The 7,144-nt window shown below is 39.9% G+C and overlaps 1 pseudogene; it reads right to left on the minus strand.

Annotated features, from left to right (window-relative positions):
* Window positions 1-5,872: 5,872 nt before the first annotated feature.
* LOC148026817 (uncharacterized) lies at window positions 5,873-6,544 on the minus strand (annotated as a pseudogene).
* Window positions 6,545-7,144: the final 600 nt, after the last annotated feature.

The raw sequence follows: 7,144 nt of genomic DNA on the forward strand, positions 1-7,144 counted from the left end.
AGACCTGATACATGCCATTCTGGACATTCATCATACCTATTAGAATCCACTAAGTGTCCATTAGGTGGTAGTAAAGCTTTGTGGAGTTCTCTTGTCATCCTTTGATACGGCATAAGTCTGTCACATTGGTCTTTTGTAATATGCATAAATATCCATGTAAACAATCTTCGTCTTTGGTAGTTTGCATAAGAAATCTCATTATCTTTGTTATTTGTTTTGATATTGACATATACTGAGACCATACGCTCATAAATATAACACCAGAAAGCATCATGACTACCATGTCGAATAATGTCATCCAAGAATTCTCCAAAACCTACATTTAGTAAGGCAAGAAAATATATACGATTAAAGTGAAATATAATTGCTATATAAATGAAAAAACTAAGAAAATAAAAAATATTTATACCTGCAACATGTTCCAAAGGAGCCGAGTTTGATCCTAAGAGCTCCTCAGAGCTTACTCTCCATGAACCAAGCAATTCTCTCAAAGTGTCTATATTTTCTCTAGACCAACCACGGTCACGAGTGTAGTTGTAAAAAGCATGGCTGAAATGGATAGATTACTCCATCCAAAACGGTTTTGTAGATTTAAGTAAGCTTGCACTTAGTTTTGTCAGTTGGATTCCTATGTAGATACACTTTAGAGCTTCTTCTCGAAGATACTTATCATTGTTAGGAATATCACTCACACTATTCTTTTGATACCAATCCTCAATAAAATCAAACATGCCATAGTCATTATTAAAGATATCATCACGCCCATTAAAGTCCTTAGAATATTGTTTCTTTAGTCTTGTATATGCATTAAGATCACTCATACATAGGATCCTCATGTACTCTATTGACATGTGAGATACAACATGTGAATAGTGATTTGTGACATTATCTATGTCATAATCTGGAATCTACATACTTGAAGGTAAAGAAGATTGTATCCATAGCATGCTTCTATATAAAAGGAAAGAGAGATGTGCATGGAATTCAATAATTATCACAGATACAAAACATTTGGAGACAATCACTACAAGGGAATGGGGCAATAGCGACGGCCATTTGCGACGCAAAAAAGTGGTATTGCTAAAAGCGTCGCTATATGCGTCGCTATTTGTATCGCTATTAGTGTTGCTAATTCTATTAGCGACGCAAATAGCGATGCAAATAGTGATGCATATAGCAACGCTAATAGCGACGACGGTCTGAGGAAAAAGTTTCGAAAACCTGAGCATAACATTTTCCGAGAAAAAATTTGCAAGAAAGAATGAAAGAGCGAGAGAGCTTAAAGCTTAGAGAGAGAGAGAGCTCATCACCATTGTCACCGCCGCCACCGCTATACACGAAGAAGAAAGAGAAATGTGCAAGGGAGAAGGGAGGGAAGTTGCAAAGAGAAGGTACAAAGGGTTTCATCTTCAGGCCTTTGAGGTAGGTATATTGTCTCTTCTTGCTTTATTTTTGTGTTCTCTTGTTTTCTTTTTTTGTTTTTCTTTGCAAAGAGATACATGGAAAGAGAGGGAGGGAGGAAGGGAGGGAGAAGAATGAAGGGAGAGGAAGAGAGAAAGAGGGAGAGAAAGGAAACAAAGATAAAGAGGAAGAGAGAAATGAGAGATGAAGGGAGGGAGAGAGGATTAGTGAGAGAAACAACGAGAGAGAGAGGGGGGAGAAACAAAGAGAGAGGAAACAAAGAAAGGGAAATAGTGAGAGAAAGAGAGGGGGAGAGAAATAGAGAGAGGGAGAGGAAAGAAAGAGAGGAGGAGGAGGTAGAAAAGAAAGGTGAGGTAAAGAGAGGAAGGAGAGTGAAAAGAAGAGAGAGAGAGGGAGAAAGAGAGATAGAGAGAAAAAATAGAGAGCGAGAGAGAGGGAGAGAGAAATAGAAAAACAATGAGAGAATGAGAGAAAAGGTTAATAAAGAAAAGTAAAGGGAGAGGGGGGAGAGAGAGATAAAGAGAGGTGGGGTGGCGTTTCTTTCAATATCTTTGTTTCTTAAGCTTTTTATTTTCTATCTTTGATTGTCTTTGCAATGAGATGAGTTGAGTGAGAGTGGGGAGGGAGAGAAATAGAGAGAAGAAGGGAGGAGAAGGAAGAGAGAGATGGAGATAAATAAAAAATAAGTGAGAGAGGGGCATCATAAAAAAGTGTCAAAACCAGAGCATGGCATTTTACAAGCGAGAGAGAGAGAGAGAGAGAGAGAAGCCGGCGCCACTGCCGCCATCCACGAAGAGGGAGGAGATAAGTGTAAAGGAGAAGGAAGGAACTCCCGAAGGAGAAAAAAAAATGAGAGAAGTACAAATGGATTCTTCTTCAAGCTTTGAGGTAAGTGCATTATCTCTTCTCTCTTTGTTTTTCTCTTTTCTTTACTTCTCTTTTTCTTTTTGTTGATGAAGAGTGTATAGAGAGAAGAAGTGAGAGAGATCAACATGCGCAAGGGAGATTGAGAGAGGTTACTACTACCACCAATCCACCACAAAAAGAGAGGGGACAAGTGCAAAGAAGGAGGGACCTCGTGAAGGAGAAGAAGAAGGAGGGAAGCGCGAAGGGATTCTTCTTCAAGCTTTGAGGTAAGTGCATTATCTCTTCTCTCTTTATTTTTCTCTTTTTTTTACTTCTCTCTTTCTTTTTATTGATGAAGAGTGTAAAGAGAGAAGAAGTGAGAGAGATCAACGTGCGCAAGGAAGATTGAGAGAGAGAGAGAGAGAGAGGTCACTGCCACCGCCAATCCACCACAAAAGGAGAGGGGACAACTGCAAAGAAGGAGGGAGCCCATGCAAGAGAAGAAAAAGAATGAGAGAAACACCATATTGAGGAATGTGGGAATTTTCCATAAGTTTGGGACACATGGTCAAATCTTTGTATTTGTCATAACTTGAACACTATAACTCCAAACCAAGCACTTTATAGCTCAATAGATTCTATTTTTTAAGTGCTTTCATTTGTCATAACTTGAACACTATAACTCCAAATCGAACGCTCTATCACTCAATAGGAGAAGAAGAAGAAGAAGAGAAACACCATATTGGGGAATGTGGGGATTTTCCATAAGTTTGGGACACATAGTCAAATCTTTGTATTTGTCATAACTTGAACACTATAACTCCATAGAGAGAAGAAGTGAGGGAGATCAACATGCGCAAGGGAGATTGAGATTGAGAGAGAGAGAGAGAGGTCACTGCCACCGCCAATCCACCACAAAAGAGAGGGGACAACTGCAAAGAAGAAGGAGGGAACCCGTAAAGGAAAAGAAGAAGAAGGAGAGAAGCGCGAAAGGATTCTTCTTCAAGCTTTGAGATAAGTGTATTATCTCTTTTCTCTTTGTTTTTCTCCTTTCTGTACTTCTCTCTTTCTTTTCGTTGATGAAGAGTGTATAGAGAGAAGAAGTGAGAGAGATCAACGTGCGCAAGGGAGATTGAGAGAGATTGAGAGAGAGAGAGAAGAGACAGAGGTTGCTGCCATTGCCAATCCACCACAAAAATAGAGGGAACAACTGCAAAGAAGAATGAGGGAACCCGTGAAGGAGAAGAAGAAGAAGGAGAGAAGCACGAAAGGATTCTTCTTCAAGCTTTGAGGTAAATGCATTTTCTCTTCTCTCTTTGTTTTTCTCTTTTCTTTACTTCTCTTTTTCTTTTTGTTGATAAAGAGATGTATAGAGAGAAGAAGGGAGACAGATCAACATAAGGGAGATTGAGAGAGAGGGAGACAGAGAGAGAGAAGCTGCCACTGCCACTACCATTGCCATCGCATCCACTAAAAGAGAGGGGACAACTACAAAGGAGAAGGAGGGAACCCCCAACCTCTGTCTCTTCTCCATCTTGCCCTCCTTGAGCTTACATGGTAGGCACCAAGCAAGCATGTCCCCATTTCTCGGCCATGGGAAGGCCTCATGCCAAAGCCCGCCACCTGAAGCACAAGGTGGAGCCTCCTCTAATGCAGCAACAACAGGTGCTCCCCATAGAGCACAACGGCCACTAGAGAAGAAAAGGAGATGGAAATCGGGCACTATCGCCCTTCGGGAGATAAGAAGAATGGAGTGCGGATATAAGCTTCTCATCCTGAAAAGATCTTTTCATAAGAACGTTGTTCAGGAAGTCATGCAAGACTTGGAGCTGAAAGGAATGGAAATATTTTGGGCACAAGTGCGAGACAGCCCACCACTAGGAAGGTAGACTATTGTAGCTATGACGATAGAAAGAAGAGACTACATGATGTACTACATGTACCTTCTATTACCAAGAATCTATTGTCGATTGGACAGATGGCAGAACAAAATTTGCAAGAATCTATTGTCGGTTGGATAGATGATTTTAACTGATACACATGGCTCTACATTCAGAAGTACAAGGATGAGGTACTCGATGTCTTTAAGCAAATGGGTTTATAAAGAGAAATGCAAGTCAGATGGTTCTTTGGAAAGGTATAAAGCCCGGCTCGTTGCAAAGGGATATGCACAACAATACGGCCTAGATTATGAGGAGACTTTCAACTCGGTTGCCAAGATGAAAATGGTGAGAATAGTCATTGCATTAGTGGCTTCTAAGGGCTGAAAATTATGAAAAATGGATGTAAAAAATGCATTCCTGAATTGTGACTTGCTTGAAGAGGTATATATGGAGTAGCGTGAGGGTTATGTACACAACCTAAGGTGTATATGGATGCTAGCTAGCAACGTCGTCTATCATGCTAGATCCAAATACATAGAGATTCATTACAATTTCATCAAAGAAATGGTACTCACAGGACAGATTGATCTACTTCATGTGAAGACAGAAGACCAGGTAGTCGATATCTTTACCAAATCACTTGGTAAAGAGAAATTCGTTCGTTTTAGGGATCTACTTGGAGTACAGTAACTAGTCTGAGCTCAAGAAATGGAGTTTGAGAAGGGGGAGGATGAGCTTGATTCTTTTGATCTTAAAACACCTCCATCCATTGAGATTGAGGGTGAATACAAGAAAGAAGAGATAGAAGATGACTTAGACGTAGGTAAAAACAAAAAGGAAGAAGTAGAGCTTAGAGACACTACCACTCCCTATATAAGTGTTTCTAGCTCCAACACCATGGTATAACAATTACAGATGTCCAAATGCTCCCCCAAAAAGACTTGAACAAGTTTGGAATAAGCTGGAGTGAGCAGAAGATCAATGGGACTTATTCATACCTCAAGGTCCTAACTATAATGAAAGCTTGAATTGAAGCTCTTCTTCTTGGGCCTAACAAGTGATAAAAAAGCTCCTTAAGTAATACTTTTTGAATTGATTATATCTAGCTTTTGCAATCACAAGCTCTTTTTCTTCTCGGGCCTAAGCAAGTGATGAAAAATCTCCTTGCGAAATAGCTTTTCGAATTAATTATATCTTGCTTTTGCAATCAAAGGATTCAGTTTTTTTTAAATAATCTGATACACAATTTTTAGACATTAGGTGTAGGTGACATTGGCAAAATAATTATGCAAGAATATTTAGTGCATATAGCTAGAAGGGTGGCAGGGCTGCATGCCCTGCCACCTAAATTTTTTCCCCTCTGTAACCATCGCTATTTGCGTCGAAAATTTACTCTGCAATCGTCGCTATTTGCATTGCTATTAGCGTCGCTAACCCAATTAGCGACGCAAATAGCGACGGTTATAGAGATGCAAATAGCAATGCAAATAGCGACGAATCGATCGTGTTGCTAATAGCAACACGAATAGCGATGACAGGGGTAATTTTTTCTATGAATGATTCCATCGCTTTAAATGTCACTATTGGGTCTATATGTTGTAGTGAATATAAGACAATTATCAAATTAAATTAGAGACAGTAGAGAACGTGGTGCAAAGTAAAGTGTAGAATTAGGGTATAAGAGTCCAAAATAACATTAGGATTTGTATACAATGAAGCTCTCAACCCTCATTTGTTAAGGGTGCTCGTGGAGGTCTACGCCATCCATAATTGACTAGCGATTCATCACCAGCATATAATGATCTAATAGCGTTGACAACAATGTATGTTTGTACATCCCCACTCATATGTCCTCATTCATGACTATTCTCAAACTCCACAAACGTGCAATTGGTTCTCGCACTCATCCCTTGACTACTATTGATTAAACCTACTATGTTTCCTTGAGAGTAAGGTCTTCCGTCAACATAGAGTCTTTGTCCTTCTACACGTGTAATCCCTCTATCAGAAAGAGAGGCTGCATTGAGATATAACCCAAAAGTACTCATGCTCTGAATGTAATGAGTAAGCTTATGCCATGGACCCCATCTATATATAGGTCCACAAAAACACATAAGGGTGACCTCTAAAATGAGGGGGCACATGCAAATCCTGTGTAGTAAAGATGACTCGTCCTCCTCCACTGATGGTAGATGGAGCAATCATGTAGTGATTGCCCCAGAAGCTAAAACACTCCATCTAAAGGAAGTGGTCCTCTCTGCCATCCTCCGTATTGTCTTCAATCACATGTCTAAACTAGAGAATGAAAACGAGTAGGAAACAGATGATCTCCACTCGTCTCAGCCTCCAAAGTAGGAGATGAGAAACCTCAAGCTACAACTGACAAATGACATGTCCGTGCCGTGTGCAAGGGACATGTGCACCACTAATAGTGAAGTCATCCTGGCCATCAAGTGAATATACCTACACATATAATATGTTTGCATATATATGAGCCTTTGATTTATAAAATAAAAAATAATAAAACTAAGGGAGAACAATCACATACCATAGGTTGATGTCGCTCCTAGGAGGTGGTGCTCACTCAAAAGCACCATGAGTCATCTCATGTGAAAAGCACTCCCATCATGGACTCTGATATATGCCACAAAAACGAGTGCACTAGCATATAATTGACTCATGGTAATAGAAATCATTGTAAACAAGTTCATATGTAGGATTGGAACTCTGTGCACCCCAACTACCACTAGTAGGAGGTGGAAGTATACCCTCTGATCGATCTGAATCTAATTTTCAAGTGCCATAAAAGCATGAGACATTTATCAAATAATCAAAGTTAAAAAATCAATAAAATTAACAAAACATTGAAATCTAACAACCATCAACTTCTCGCACAAAGAATCCACTTTGTGTATGAGCCGCGATCATCAAAGTTTACGGAATCCACCGTAAAACCTCACGGAATCCACCGTGAAATATGCCTCCTGGCATCA

This window comes from Lygodium microphyllum, chromosome 13, assembly GCF_053477565.2.
Source record: "Lygodium microphyllum isolate KBCC chromosome 13, Lygodium_microphyllum_v1.1.10, whole genome shotgun sequence".
NCBI lineage: Eukaryota > Viridiplantae > Streptophyta > Polypodiopsida > Schizaeales > Lygodiaceae > Lygodium > Lygodium microphyllum.